The sequence below is a fragment of the Archocentrus centrarchus genome, chromosome 10, assembly GCF_007364275.1.
Source record: "Archocentrus centrarchus isolate MPI-CPG fArcCen1 chromosome 10, fArcCen1, whole genome shotgun sequence".
NCBI lineage: Eukaryota > Metazoa > Chordata > Actinopteri > Cichliformes > Cichlidae > Archocentrus > Archocentrus centrarchus.
The window spans coordinates 6,921,705-6,938,007 of record NC_044355.1 but is presented as its reverse complement, the minus strand read 5'-3'; the positions used below and the strand labels follow the sequence as shown (position 1 = coordinate 6,938,007).

Genomic DNA, 16,303 nt, shown 5'->3' with positions numbered 1-16,303 from the left:
TGGCTGTAAAGCTGGAAGTCTGCAATTTCACAATCACACCTTGAGTGTTTCATTTAAAATCCACTGTGGTGGCATACAGATGCAAACAAAATCAATCATGTCATTGTTCAAATACTTGTAAACCTAACTGTGAAAAGAGTTTGACATCCCTGAGTTTGAGTAATTTATGATATTGTCCACTTTTAAAACACAAAGCAACATACTAATGGGATGTGTTTAAATATGTTTCCATTACATTCTTAATCACTGGTTAAGCAGTGTGTAAATTTTTTTTTTAATTGATTATGTCATTTTTATTTATTTATTTATTTAGGTCATAATTGGTGCCAATGTTAACTCAGCCAGTTTAGTTCTTGATATGTTAGCTGGGACGGGCTCCAGCCCCCCTAGATGGATGGATGGATGGATGGATGGATGGATGGAACTGCTGCTCCTTCTGCATACTTATAATGTGTTACTTTTGTGTACTAGAACGCCTTTAGAAGCACTCTTTACAACATCCAGCCAACTGAAGACAAATTTAATGTCTGTTCTGTTATGCAGCAGCTAACATTGTCAATTTGACATATTTGCATGTCTGTGAATTGCATTATTACTGTAAATTATGTGGACAGATTTTGACCTTCCAAATATCAAAAGTAGAAACTACAACACACTACTTACAAGACAGTAAATTAGAAACAGACAAGTGCATGACAGGCAGAGACTACAGTGAACAATGATCTCAATAACAAAGAGCTCCAGCACAGTGATGGAAACTGTTTAGGATAAGCTGCGTCTGTGTCGGGCCATTTCCCCGCTCCGTTCTTCTCCTCTTTTCTTTTGGCTGTCCAATGTCACCATGACAACAACAAAATAAATGTGGCACAAGTCGCAGCTATATACATAAATACTTCATTATGTTGTCACAAAAAACTTATGAAACAAATAAATGTATCTCTAGCAATCTGTTGGACACCATTGTGGCTGTGGCATGTGGATTGTGTAAAATAAAGTTACAAAAGCAATTTTCACATCAGCCGTGATTACAAAGAAAATGTGGTCTGATTAGCATATGGAATAAAAGAATAATAATAATAAAAAACATTATAGAACAGATGTCTGGGAGTCTTTTAGAACAAAAAGTACTGTTTAAATACACAGTGCAATATATCCAAGGGACTCTCCACTTCCAGGGGAGTATTCATTCCCTTGGATGCTGCATGTATGTGCATCCACTTTAGTTACTGTATTATTGTAGAGTCTACTGGGTACATCCAGGAAGTGAGGAGGTTTATTGTCATATTTTGAGAATTGAGCTATTTAAACTGATCTGTAAAACATCTGCAATTCAAAAGGGAGTGAAATTCCATCACAGCAGGTAAATTATTTTAGCGGTACAGAAGAAATTTGTTAACGGGGAAAAATTGAAAAGTGGCCAAAAACAAGAAAACCATTCATCTCAATCTTCTGTTTTTTTTAATAAAATGTTTTCTGTAAAAGTGGGTATTTCTTCAACTGATGAGCCTTTACCCACTCATTTTTTCTTGCTTCTGCTCAGCTCCGCTTACAAGTTGCAATTTATGATGTAATTAAAGAAAATGAAAATCATTTAGTTTGCTGCTTGAAGTGGGGATAGCATATGCCAGCTATATCTTTCTGATTTCTGATTACCTAACTAAATAAAGGTAAATAAATTAGGTACAAATTAAATTAGTCTTTAAAATTAAGTTAACAGTCAAAAATCTGTCCTTATGTTGAAATGTTATATACACATTTTTTTTTCATAACCTTATCTCTTCCCACATTTGTTTCACTGTCCTCCTCCCCTTTTCTTTCTTTTCCTCCTCTAATATTTTTGTGTATTTTTATTCATGATAAGAATCATAACAAGGATTATAACAAGAACTCTTTTATCCATTATCCTTAGCAATTCAGGATCATAAATATAGTGTAGAAGAAACATCTCTAACGTGTATGTTTGTGCATACATGCACACGTGTATACATGTATTTATTTGTCCCTATATGAGTTTGAATGTTAATGTCTTTGTCCTAGACAGGCTGAGGGCATAAAGCCACTAAGAATACATGTGGCGCCATTGGCCACAGACTCTAATCAAATATACAATCCCTGAGACAGTTGTCAATGGGCTGGTAAAGAATAAGCAAGAGAAGGGGGGTGGCATGAGACGTGAATGCAGAGAACACAGCTGGCCAGGCCTGCTTGACCTGTAAAATGTGGGAGGATGGAGAGAACGAGCAGGAGATGGAAACAGGGAGGACACGGGGGAGGTAAGATTATGAAAAACACACACAAAAGGCATGCGTAAATCACTCCATCTAAATGTTAATTGGTGCCAAATGGCGCGTTTGAATAGGTTAAGTGGACCCTCTGAATTAGACGTAGGTGGTTCAATAAAAGCCCATTTCTAAACCCATAACTCCCCAAATATCATTTGTGTCAAACAGCCAAGCTCTTGATTGCGTACCCTGAGACATACTGTGCAGTTTCAGGGACAATTGAAGGATTGGGCAATTTAATTCAATGAGAAACTGTTTTCTTAAAGGGATGGTTCACCAAATAAGGGAAGCAACTATTGTACGAGTGATCCAGAAAGTGGCCCACCACAGTGCTAAGCAGCATCGAGGGAGAAGTTGTGAAGTTTAAGCGGACCAGGCATCTGACCATTTTACCCGATGGAAAATGAAATTTTCTTGCATTGCAGTTATACTTTTCCTTCTTAAATGACCAAATATCCTCCGGGGATGATTAAACACTCAGTGTCACTTACAGAGAGGTTAGGAGGGTTAGGTGAACCAGATGATTATTAGACAGGCAGAATTATGCCACTACAATGACAAACTATTGCACTACTTCCACGTGTCCCTCTGTGCCGCGTGTCGGCTCACATACAGAAAACCACATAGTTAGAACACACACGTGCTGAAGAAAATACAGCTTTCAGGGTGAGGAGGCCTCAGCAGCCAGTCTCAGTGTGAGGTCACCTCAGTGATCACGACATCATAGGGGAGGCTTGATTTATATTCATGCTGTGCCGAGGAGCATACTCAAACAAACTCCAAACCATTAGGGGGAGAAAAGGAAGAAGCCATGGCAGGAGGAGAGGGGAGGAGGTAGATGTATGTTGGGAGAGAAGGGACAAGTTTAAAAAAAAAAATTTAAAAAAAGGAGGAGGAGTATAAAAAAAAGCTCATATGTTGAAGGAAACAGATGAAGTGAGGAGAAACAAAAACATGGAGAAAGAATAATGACAGAAGAGAAAATGAAAGCAGAGGAGAGAAGATAATAGTGTATGTTTATAGAAAATGAATGAATGACCTCCAGCTTGCTCGTGTCCTATAGCTGACACACACACCCATGCACTCATACTGTCCTACACTTGAGTGTATGATTAACTGTAAGGCTATGAGATCCATTTACATCATAACCAGGTGCACTGTACTGGATTATCAACTAAGGTCACCCCTCCTCCTATATTCTCACTTCACTGATCTTGCGTGTGTGTGTGTGTGTGTGTGTGTGTGTGTGTGTGTGTGTGTGTGTGTGTGTGTGTGTGTGTGTGTGTGTGTGTGTGTGTTTGTGTGTGTGCATATTTGAGGGTACTCTAAAATGCTATGTCTACGTATGTGAGTAGAAGAGCTGCAGTAACAGTAAGCGACAGAGACTCCAGCAGTAGTTTTAGCCTGGGTGCATGTTTTTATATATCCATTTTAGAATGTTCTAGATTTGATTCTGTTATTCCACTTCTGTGCTGTCGAGTGAAGGTACCTATCCCTGCTCACATTAGACAAAAGGTCACCAACAGCATACATTTAGGTAAACATTTGCATGTATTCAACATATTTGTTATTTCAAATTTGTCATTCTGATTTGTTGCAGAGCATTTTCAATTTTGTTAGACAGCCAAGCTGGAGGAATCGCTACTGAGAAGTCAAAGTAATTTTCTCTGTGACTTTATTTGACCCAGAGACAGCAGCTTCCTTAAAAACATTTGTCCACATAAATTAGGTCCATGCAAGCACTTTGCTGCTCCTAATTTAACTCCTTTAAAAAGCTTAAAATCTATTTTCAGTACAGCTCACAGAAGTTACTGTGAGCTGTACTGAAAATAGGTTTTAAGTTTTTGGCTGCTTTTGTGATGCAGCACTATATTTTAAGTCTTGGTCATTCAATTTTGGTCATCTTCCACTATTAGAGAACTTTTATCATATTTATAGAAATGATACTTTCCTGCTTTGGTTGCCATCTGATTCTTAATTGGTCAAAAGTTTCCTTTCATATTTCCAGTCAAGTTGGCTGTTCACATTCTAATAAATTCAGAGAAAAGTGGAAAAGTAGTTCTTGTGGACTGTATAAATCATCATATATTCAGTTTTGTAAACGTTCATTATTCTTAACTCATATTTTTACAAGTCTGGCAGTCTTCTCACAATGAGCCGGGAACACGACAATCAAAGCCTGAATGCAGCTGCAGTGTTCATGTACATTCACAAACTCTTCTGCACAGATTTAATTTGATGTTTTGATGTTTGAAGAGTGCATGCAGTATGTGTGTGTGTGTGTGTGTGTGTGTGTGTGTGTGCGCGCGCATGTGTATGTACAGGCATGGGACATGCAGCTACTCATGCTGAGCCATGTGGGCCTTAGGACAAATTCACACACACACACACACACACACACACACACACACACACAGCTACAGTAACTAACTCATTAAAACGGCTCATTTCATCCTAACCTCAGCCAACACACACACACACACCGCTCTATGATCCAAAGACTACAGACACACACACATACAGTATACACACACATGTGGACCACAGGCTTAGCACCAACACAAACATGCACTCATTTATTCATCCATGTGCCACTAACTTTGTCACTATTGGATTTGATTTTGTTGAATTTCTTTGTCCTATTTTAAGAAGGTGGAAACATTAAAGGAGAGGGAAAAACCTGAATGTCCACATTTTGAAAAAGATGAACATAAAACAGATCAGAAATTGATTCACAAGAACAGAATAACCTTGGAAGTTTATGAATAAAACATTTGGATCATTAAATGTATTTATTTGGGTCATTTGTGTATATATGTGTGTGTGTGTGTGCGTGTGTGTGTGTGTGTGTGTGTGTGTGTGTGTGTGTGTGTGTGTGTGTGTAGCTAAAACATTTTGTAGTTTTCCATTCACTATGTAATTAGTGAGACTCTAGAATTAGAATCATTAGAAACATTAGAATCATTCTCTTTTTTTTTCTTTTTTTTTAAAAGGGTTTCTTACCTGCTGTTGCTGGATACGAGCAGTAATTTGATTATATATGCACAGTGTAAGAAAAACATAACTTGTAGTAATTTAAAGGCTAAATGGTGACTCTTTCAACATTTGTAGTTTGAACATACATAAAAAAGGTCAATAAAAGCTTTCTCGCCTGAATCTGAGCTAAATCTCTGACAAACCGTCATCGCTGGAGGCATTTTTGCCTTCTGCTACCTGGAAACATGTAACTCAAATTCTCGAGGATATACACAAACTGCTGTTCCTGCCATCCAACATAAATTATAAACCAATGTAAAAAAGCTTTCTGCTTCTACACACCACAGTATTTTTCTGAATTTCTGAGGAGCATTTCTGAACTGAACTGGAGCTGCGCTATATCAATCAACAACATATAGCAGGAAGAAAGATCTGCTGATACAGTAAAGAGCAGGACAACCGACCGAGGGAAAAAAAAGTCTGAAGCAGGAGAAAGAGAAACGCGAGAAGAACAAAAAAAAAGCCTCCCCTTTTGTCACTACTGACTGAAGAAGAGGTGATTTTAAGTCCTTCTCGCTCCCCTACTGCTTCCACTTAAACCACAGAAGAACTCGCTGGTGTCAAACTGAGCCAACAGTCTCACTAAATCTTCCACACAGGACAGTCAGTTCCACAAGAAAAACCCTTAAGTTCTCCGAGCTGCAGTTCTTCTCTCAAACACACTGTATGTCACAGTGTTATTACATAATTAAGCGAAGGGCATATTTATTTTTACAATTACTGCTTATGAAGTAAGCCAGTGTGGGCTCAAAATGTTCAGCTTTATCAAATATAATTAAAAAGATAACTTAATAGGAGCTCGTTGTGACTCCTTGGAAAGAAGAAATTACATTTATTTTATAGAGTCGGTTTATCAGTTTAGTTGTCTTTAATATTTTAATTCATAATTCTTTTTTGGTTATATGACCAAACTCCACCCCCTTCATATTTAACCTCATGCCCACACGCTTAAATATTCTTCTGGTCTTGTCCGTTTGCTCGTCTGTCCTATTATATTTTCACGATGCCCTCCATTTTTCCACTTCCACAGATATTTCTTTCTCTCCCATGCCATGTGTCTATATCACTTTCCCTTTTCCATCATGTGATTCACAATGAATGCAGAAGCAGTAGTGCTGTATGTGTAATTCTATACGTAGATGTGCCACAAATTCTCCAGAGAGACACTTCTGATCTCACCTACTCCACCATATACATTTGTCTGTGTGTCCGTTAAGAAAAATATGTGTACAGGGATGTGTATGCTTATGCGTGTGTGTAGGACTTTATTTCATCACACTTGCTAACTCAGAAAAAACAAAACAAAAAGGAAGGCAATTTAAACTTGTGCTGAGGTAACTCATACAGTAGCTTCTCAGTCTCAGACGTCTTCTAAAACAGTCACAACAACTTAAAAGAACTCTTAGATTAAACTATAGCAAAATCTGGAGCACTTAAATACTTAAATAACACTTAAAATGCTAATGTCCAGCTATAATACGCCAGTGGAATATGTGAGCCTTAAACCCCTGCATGTTTATTGTACCTGGCAAATAAAATACTTCAGCTTCTGAAGAGAGTGCCTTTTCTTCCATTACTTCATAAAAATGACTGAAAGAAGGAGACTCTAAAACTCACTCGCTGTCAGTCAACCTTCGGCCCTCAGCAAAAGAAAAAAAAGAAACCCAATGCATAAAATCTCCCTCTTCTTGATCCAATCTTTCCTTCAGGACCCAGAAAAAACATCCACCACCTCCCAGCCTCCCAGAAATCTGTTTCCAGTTTGGGCCAGCACACTTTGAGGGTGGGGATGACTCCAAGGCAGCTGACGCTTATAAATAAATAACAAGAAAGAATGCAACATATCCACAATCTCTCCACATCTTTATGATTTTTTTATGTGGCTCCTTTGCCCATTTTTAGGAACAGTTCTATTCAGCATTTCCCCTGCTACTCCTTCAGTTTTCGACATTCTGCGCCTGCATTTTACTTGAAGACGTTTTTTTGTTTGTTTGTTTTAAATACTTTTTATGACGGAGCTGGGTAATAATATGAATATTTAGAGATTATTGAAGAATGAGTGCAGAGTTAAACTAACAAGTCTGCACTGCTTGTGTTTATTCTCTTTTTTTTGTAATGTCATTTTGTGTTTAAATATGCATTTTCTCTGAGCTCTGCAGCCTTATGTGACCTCTTAAGCTGTTTTTGCTGTTTTTGTTTTTTCCTCTTTAACTTCAACTTAATTCACACCTGACCCTGCATGCACTATTTGCTCGCGCTGCCAGAGGAATGTGTCTGTGTGTGGATCTTCATGTCCTGAATCTTCTTTAAAACCTCTTCTACTAGAACTTAAAGAGGATTTTTTAAAAAAACAAATAGGATTAGTTTAATCAACTGTAAGAAAAGAACTTAAATAGAAGACGCCACAAAAATGCTCAATTATTAAGCATTTCCAAAGAAAAGAAAATCCCCCAAATTCAAAAGCCAACCAGTCTTGTGGATAAAAGTCCTCCACAAGTGATTTACAGATTTCACAGCAGTGGCTGAACTTAGGCTCCCATGTGTTGCATTGGACCTGACACCTTTATGGAACACATATGGCCACAGAGACATGCCACACCAGAGGCGTAGCAACGTAGAAACCACGTCCAGCAGCATCAACATAACCACTAATCACCTCAAGCTTTGGACACTTAACCTCTACTATCAAAAACTATATGTTTGCATATAAAACACTGCGTCAAAAAACAACAACGCACTTGAATATTTTACATACATTTTAGACTGCTTATGGTGCATTCTACTTTGCATTTTCCTTATTTATGTCATTGCATGCAAGCACCAACAGAATGCTTAAACATTAAGCATTTATGCAGCTTTTGGGAAATGCATCAATGTGCTGCTTTGTTTTAAATAAACGCCAGAACAGCTGTCAAAAGAATGTCGTGCTGTAGCTCACGCTTTGGTTGCCAAAAAATGTTTAAAAAATAAATAAATAAATATTTTAAATTATGCAATCTGATTGTTTACCTTCCTATTGTGTTTATAATCTTAAGAAGTGGTCGGTGAGCTTCAAATAGCATGATTTGGCACACAAAGCAAGCAGGTGGTTGCAACATGGAATTATTCTTTTTTTATGCATTTCAGACAGATGAAACATTTTAATGCACCTTTATTATTTCAGCTGTCTGCTACTGATTTTTTCACCCCTGCACTAGCTACATATGGCTTTCACTATGTGCCTGGCCAGTATGAATGACACCTGTGAGACATAAGAAATATGGCAGTAGTGAAGGTCAGATTACCGTGTGTAGTACGTTGGTCTTGACACCTTAGCAGGACCCACGCGGGGCTTGTATAGAGTCATATAGATTGGAGCTGAAGTACAGTAGTTTTCACAGCTAGCTATGGCTCCCCCATCTGGAAGTCATATGGAGAGAGAAGCACGGCAAAGAACAATAGCAGTAGTTAAAACAGCAGGGGGGAACCTGTACGTGTGTGTACGTGTTAAGATGGAGGGCATGCATATCAGTTTGTACGTGTGAGAATGCTGCTGTGTGTCTTCATGTGTGTCTGGGGGACAGGATGAAGCTGCAAGCCTTTCATGTGTGAGTGAACTCGCAGGGCACTGTGGCTAACAATTCAGGCAAGGAGATGACAGGGTCCCATCCCATTCTTCTTTAACCTCAACCCCACGCTTGCCCAGAATTTTTCCTCTGTGCTCCTACATTTGTCCATCTATCCAATGTTCTTTTCATCTTGACCTCTGTTCTTCCGCTAACACTCAGGTTTTCTTTCTCTCACAAGCCATGTCTCTACACCACCGCTCCTTTTCTTTCATGTGATCTACAATGAATGGACGAGCTGCAGTGTGGTGTGTGTGATTCATGGGGGTACCCTCCATCTGTGGTCTACAAATGATAAGTAGCCAATGGCTCCAAGATGTACTCGTGAAGTTGATCTCTCATCTTAGTGCCACAAATTCTTCTGAAAGACACTTCTGACCTCACCAACACCACCATGTAGGTCTATAGCTTTGGCAAGATTAGTGTGTGTGCATGTCTGTGTATGAGGACAAGAAGGTGACTGAGAGGAAGAGGCTTTTTTTTTTTTGGTTTTGTTTTATTTTTTTGTGGCTGAGCTCTAATAATGACTTCAAGTGGCAGTTTACCTAAATCTAATTTACTGTATGTCACCGTCAGAGTCGCTCAGACACAAATTCATTTCCCTTTTTTACGTATTTGTAAGACAGGCAAACGAAGTGAATGACCAAATAATCTGCAGGCCAGGAGAGGGACTTAAAAACTGTGATTGTGTTGTAGATCACTGGCCCAAAATACCTTTATGTGCCTGTCCAGTAACTCTATGAGCCTGTAAGTTCCCTACTTTTTTTATCTTTTGGGTACCAAGATTGCTTCAGATTACTCTGCTGTTGAAATATTTTTAATATTTATGTAGCCATTAGAAAACACATATTGATGCTAAGCAATTCCATCCTCATCAAACACAGGTCATAGATTAACTTCTTTCCTCATTTACTGATGAAATATATCAATTAAGTCTTTCCTCCTGAGCTTCAAAATGGAAAGACTGCCTATACAAAAAAAAGTCATGCTGACAAAACTAGATTTATACCAAAAAACAATATTCTCGTGTTCGTTCAAGTGTTCATTTTAAAGGCTTAAAATATGTAAAAGGGATTGTTTCATTGGTTGCGGTGGACATGAGGTCACTTTAGGTGTTTAATGATTCTTTTCTTTTTTGTTACAAGACAGGTTTCACTCTCATTAAAAAAAGTTACTAACAGAGGTGCTAGCTGACATATTTTGTTGTTGGTAACTTACATACTTGCTGATGTGCAGTATTCCAAATGACAACAACAGCAAAATCTAGGATAGATAGAAACAGTAGACTAGAAGTGAAACATCCAATAATGGCAGTCAACATTTCCAAAATGACTTATTGATCTCATAACTGTGTGGAAATGAAGAAATCCACATTGATGGGAATACTTTTGTCAATAGGTTCTCCATTATTGAATATCAATAAAGACCATCCTCCTCGTCCTATTAATCAGCTGAAGCCGATGCACACTGTTTCAGCCAGGCACTCACACTAACATCTAGCCACCGTCCTGCAAACCAGCACCAACATTAAGATCACGTTTTCTATTGTGGACTAATTATGGAGCTCCTCCCAGAAGTGGTTTTATTAATGCTTTGGTTCACTTTAATTGACATATAAATACCTGGACACATGGATCCATAAATGTGTTCATTTCTGGTGTGAGCTGGCTAATTTCAGTTGCAGATATGGACAGATTTGCTTAGAAATTTATGGAATTTAAACTCATTTCGATTTCTGAGTCATTTTGTTTAGATTGCTGTTTTTATTTAACTCACTAAATGACTTTTAAGAATTTTTAGATATGCTGTACTTGAATGTAACTGTTTCCTGAAATATCAGATGACGACAATTTTTTTTTCATGTTTTCTAAGTCAAACTTAGAAAACATATTGTCTCCTTCATATTTGGAAGCATTATGTCTTAATACACAGTCTTTCTTTTTATAAAACTTGGAAATGTCTTGTGTCTGTCATACGCTATCAAGCTTTCTCATTACCCAGCAAAGTTTCTGAGAAATGTTTTACTTCTGGAAGGAATCCTACATGTTGTCAGAAACCACATATCTCTAATTTCAGAATTCTGATTACTGAAATTCAGAGCTGCTGGGTCTCATAGTATGCTGGAAACACTCAATGAGACAAGGCCAAACCAGTAAAAATGTGGATCACTGAAACTGTGGGTACATCGATATGGCCGACTTCAAGATGGCCGCCATGGTCACCACCCATCTTGAAAAGTTTCCCCCCTCCCATATACTAATGTGCCATAAACAGGAAGTTAATATCACCAACCATTCCGATTTTATTAAGGTGTATCCATATAAATGGCCCATCCTGTATATTTAAACAATTTCTGCATCTCCAGATATATATTGCCTATTTCCTATCCATCCATCCATCCATTCATCCATTCACACTAAAGCAACGCCCACTTACAAAAACATTTGCTCAATGCCTGTCACTTTGTAGCCGACTGTTGGTCTCTAGTACGCCTAGGTAACCCTGTTGTATATGGCATATGTATATGTCATATTGCTCCTACAGGTAGTTAAAAGGTAAAGCTGAAATTAGCTTAACTTGGTACCTGCCAGGTTCATGTCAACAGTGGTCATTTCACCTGTCATAAGTAAAGATTTCTCAACAACTTAGTGAGAAAACAGTATCTTATTACTTTTAGTCCCCACTGATTGCTTGTTTAAGACTACATTACAGAAACTGGGAAACAGCTGATGGTGACGAGTGGTACTTGGAAGCCATTGTTTTTCTCTGTTTTTGTATGGAGCCCTGAAATGCTGCTAGGGATACAGATTTGAAGGGGAAATCTATGGCACACATATGGTCATCTCATTTCTTCTTGCCAAAGTTTGAAGGACTAAAATGTCTATCAGTCAGCAGGTGTCCCCCCCCCCCGCGCACACACACACACACTCATACACACACACACACACACACACACACACACATACACACACACAGATACGCATATTGATTCTGGCTCATGGGCAACCAAACACACAAACACACACCACCCCATCCGATTTCCCACTGTCTTGTTTCTGAAACCCATCCATCTTCCTCAACTGTCAGTCTACTGTCAAAAACCTTTTGAAAGCACTCAGTCACACTCAGCCCCCACACCCACACTGGTCTCAATACCCTTGCATAAACAAACCAAATCATAAAAACACACACACATAAAGAAATACTTGCATGCATATAAACATTGACCGAGGAACCTACAGTCACATATTCAAGACCTCTACCTCAGAAGTCCAGCCTGTGAGAATTCATGTGTGTAAGTGACTAAGGTCTTGCCAAACTCTGCAGGAGAAGGCAGCTCCAAAGCGGTGTATGGATGGATTAACACTGCATGGTACATGGGTATCATATGGGCACACCAAGAGTTTTCCATCATTCACTCTCTCTCTCTGTCTCTGCAGTGTGTCTTTCTTTGTCTCTCTCTCTCATTTTCCCAACCAGGTGTTGAGAAGGAACATAAAACATTTCTATTCCACCATACCACCGCTTTCAAATTGAGGCAGCGTGTGTGTGCATGGTGTTTATGACCCGGAGTCTTCAGCTGGTTTGATCTTTCCGTGTGTTTCTCAGTGTTTGCGACCACCTACAGTACAACGGCCACATAATGCTCCCTCTTTTGCAACCTCAACTCAGGGTAAACTCAAATGCAGCCCTGCATCAATCATCTGACCTAGCCAGATCAAATAATGAAAGTGGCAGTCCTCAGCATCTTATTCTAGCATTTTTGTACCCCATTTCCCAGGGAACATTTGTCAGTCAAACAGTGTGACGTCTTTTTCTTTGACTTTTGTGTTAACAAGGTCTGAATTTTTAATAGTTTGCACTTTTTCAGTTGGCTAGGCTATGGCATTTCTTCAGTTAAATTCCAGCTGCACTCTCCTTTTTTTCTATTTTAAAACAAAACATGTGCATCAGCTAGAAATAAAAAAAAAAAAAGTAGCACCTACTGCATGCCAGTAGATTTTTTCTGGAAAACGTGATTTAATGTTGAACATGCACAAAGTTTTGGATGCACCAGAATCTGGTCTTCATAGCACAGACTGTGCAGTGAAAATGTGATCATGTGTTCATGATCACTTTAGTTCAGAAGTACATGTGAAGTCATGATAACAGAAGTGTTATATCGTGCAGGCAGCAAACATTCTCCCATCTAAAATATATTGTGGAAAATTTTTGTCCTTGCAGTGCTCCCTGAGTATGTAATGAGACTGGGACGTGTCAGGACACACAGACAATAAGTGAAACTGCACTTTGTTCCACCAGTTTGCCAATAAAAAGACCACCAAAGAAAAGAAAGTAAACTGTTGTTATGCAAACAGTTGATTAAGTCTGTATTTGCAAGCATTTATAGCCAAGTTTAGGTGAGGAAATTAGGAACTTTTATCTTAAAAATGGGGTCATATAAAACCACAATTTTATGAATCTAATAAAAAGCACAATTATTTCTGTCTCAGAGCTTACACAGTGTCCTGTGGACCTCTTGATTTTAATATATTGCTCTGTGATCTGGCACATGGTCCTAGATAAGCCACTGATGAAGCTTTCATAAACTGGCTCAAAGATTGCTTTTGTAACCAAATGCTCATGGCAAGAGGCAAAAATAGAATTTTATTCTAACTACCATGTCATAGATTGTTGCTTTAATTATTTTTTTTTGCCAACAACCACAAAAAAAAAAGAAAAAAAATCCAACAAGCTGAATGTAACTGCAACACCAACATGTCTGAGAAACCACTTTAAAACACAGTCAGAGCTATCTCCGTTGGAAGCATGTTGAGTGTGCAGTGGTCATTTTTGTTTCACACACAGATACACACACAAAGACACAATCTAATTTACTACTGTCATATCCACGCATGGCCATCCTACATACAGCACTTCTGCAACAGTCCCTGGAGTAATCCATCACTGTGTGTGCCTCTGCGTGTGTGTGCATACGTGTGACAGTGTTAAATTACTGCTATGGCACATTGAGCCCCAGCCATTAGTCTAGCAGGTGACACCCATTAAAAAAGGTGGCGACACTGACACAGGAAGAGAAAAACAGAGAGACGGAGAGTAGGTTTGGAAGAACAGAGGAAGACAGAAACAGCTGAGAAGATATGAGGAACACATGAGATCTTACAGAAAAAGAAGGGAAAGCTGATAATGAGCTGAAACTGAGGAATTCCTTTTGAAATTATAAAAAACAGAAAGCATTAGGAAACTATATAACATTAAATAGAGGGACGGAAAGATGTAAAGACTTGAAAACATCCACAGGCACATGGCAGAGTAAGTAAATAACGTGGAAGATGAGAAAAGGATTGAAAAAGTGCTGGCAGAGAGTAGAAACAGAGAAAACCACCCACTGTTCTCAAGTCTGAGCCAAGAAGGGTAACACACATTCACACACTCAAACACACACTCTCTGAGCCAAGAAGGGTAAAAAAGTTAGAGAGGACTCAAGCCTGGCTGACCTCCAGAAGTTGTTATCAGCCTCCCCATCTGAAGCTAAAATACTGGGCGCAGACACACATTTTTACATACAGCCTCACACACACACACACACACACACACACACACACACACACACACTGCAAAAAGCTAAGAACATGTATGCACACAGAAAGGCATAAAGCTGGCAAAGCCTATCTTAGATTTCTCTTTTCCTAAGAGAGAAGTGGGTATATGTTAATGTGTGTGGATGCAGACGTCATCCTAACTTTACATAATATAATAAAATAGTGAAAAGGAATAACTGGGAAAATATCAATATTACACTTTAATTGTTGCTTTATGACTTGGTGACAATTTTTCCAGAGCCAAACGTGATAACTTGTCTTATCATGTAATACCAGCACGAATGAGTAATTTCCATCGATATGCATGTATCCTTGAGGCCCATTATTACAGAAACTAGGATTCATTTTCCAGCTGCACCTCCTCCAGCTTAACCACTGATACTGTTATTGCTGGTGGGTGGTAGACCAGGGTCATATAAAAATAGAGAATCATGACTTAAATGAGTTCATAACAGAGTCAGAACACGCAATTACGAAGTTGGGGTTCTTCAAACCAAAGACTGATTAAGCAGGGGAGGATGTCTGCTTCCTGCACTGGTATATGTGTGTCTGTTCCTCTCTGTCTGAGAGACAGAAAATAGGACACACTTGAGAAGAAGTGTTTGAATTCAAGGCGGTGTGCTGACACGCAGATGCTACCTTTACTCATACACAAACACAAGAACAACAAAAGGGAGGTGAAGTTTACAAGAGATGCTGAAGCAAACAAATGGGCACACACCCACTTAAGCATGGAGGGGGTGAATACACACGCCTTCACAACTTTTTACTATGTTTAATGTGTTAGCATAGCAGCTCACCTTAAAGAAGAGAGGACATGTCTGGCTGGGTACACTTACTTCCTGTGAAGGGGAGCGTGAAGGCACACTTCAACCTTAAACCTCCTCACACTTGCTGAGGTGCAAGTTACATGAGAAGCATCGACTGGTGTGACAATAAAAAAGTGTGTGTGAATGATAATTTCTGAGCATTTCTGCACTAAGGTGTGTGTAGCCAAGAGAGGGAATGTGAAAGGAAGCGATAGAGAGAGTGAGGAAGATAAACAAAGGGACAGAAAGAAAGACAGGGAGACTTGGAACAAAAGACTAATTAAATCCAATCATCATTCAGCTTAATCCTCAGAACTAATTAGTTGGCTGCATACCTGTCTTCACCCAGTATGACCACCCTCTCCCACGCATGCATGCATGCACACACACAATTGTTTCTCCTGACTGCAACTATTTAGTGCTCCAGCTCCGGGCCCATTTCTCTGTCATCACAGAGGCTACAAAAACTCGCAAAGTAGAAATAGATCAAACGACATAAACAAACTGATTTAACAAAGCAGCAGCTTTTGTGGGAAGCAATGAAATGTGAATCTGCACAGTGAAAAACTTCACTCAGACACGTCCCAATTAGTTGATTTAGGTTTTATTTTTGCAGAAATTTCAGATATTTAGTTAAAACAAGGGGAAGATGGTTGTTTTATCCAGGAATCTGAAGTGTTTACTCATGTGTCTGTCTATCCCTCTGCCCACAGGCCTTTTTTTGCTTCGCCTCTGTCTGAAGTTGTGCTAATGTGGTGTTATTTGTGAGGCAAAAAGAACTTTGATCTGGCCTGGCATGACGTTCACTCACAACAAGTTTATGATGTGTGAGGTCCAAAACTCAGTCAGACATGTATTCGAGGGACCTCAGCTGAGGCCATTGTAACAGAGGGAGAGAAAGAACGAGAGCGCTGAGAAAGAAACATTAAATAAATACTGAGAAAGACCGAATTTAGCGGTTTTCTCAC

At 39.0% G+C, this 16,303-nt stretch overlaps 1 protein-coding gene across 1 annotated transcript in view; it reads right to left on the bottom strand.

Annotated features, from left to right (window-relative positions):
• slit3 (slit homolog 3 (Drosophila)) overlaps positions 1 to 16,303 on the bottom strand; it is a 247,366-nt gene that overhangs the window by 137,214 nt on the left and 93,849 nt on the right. The window lies entirely within an intron of this gene.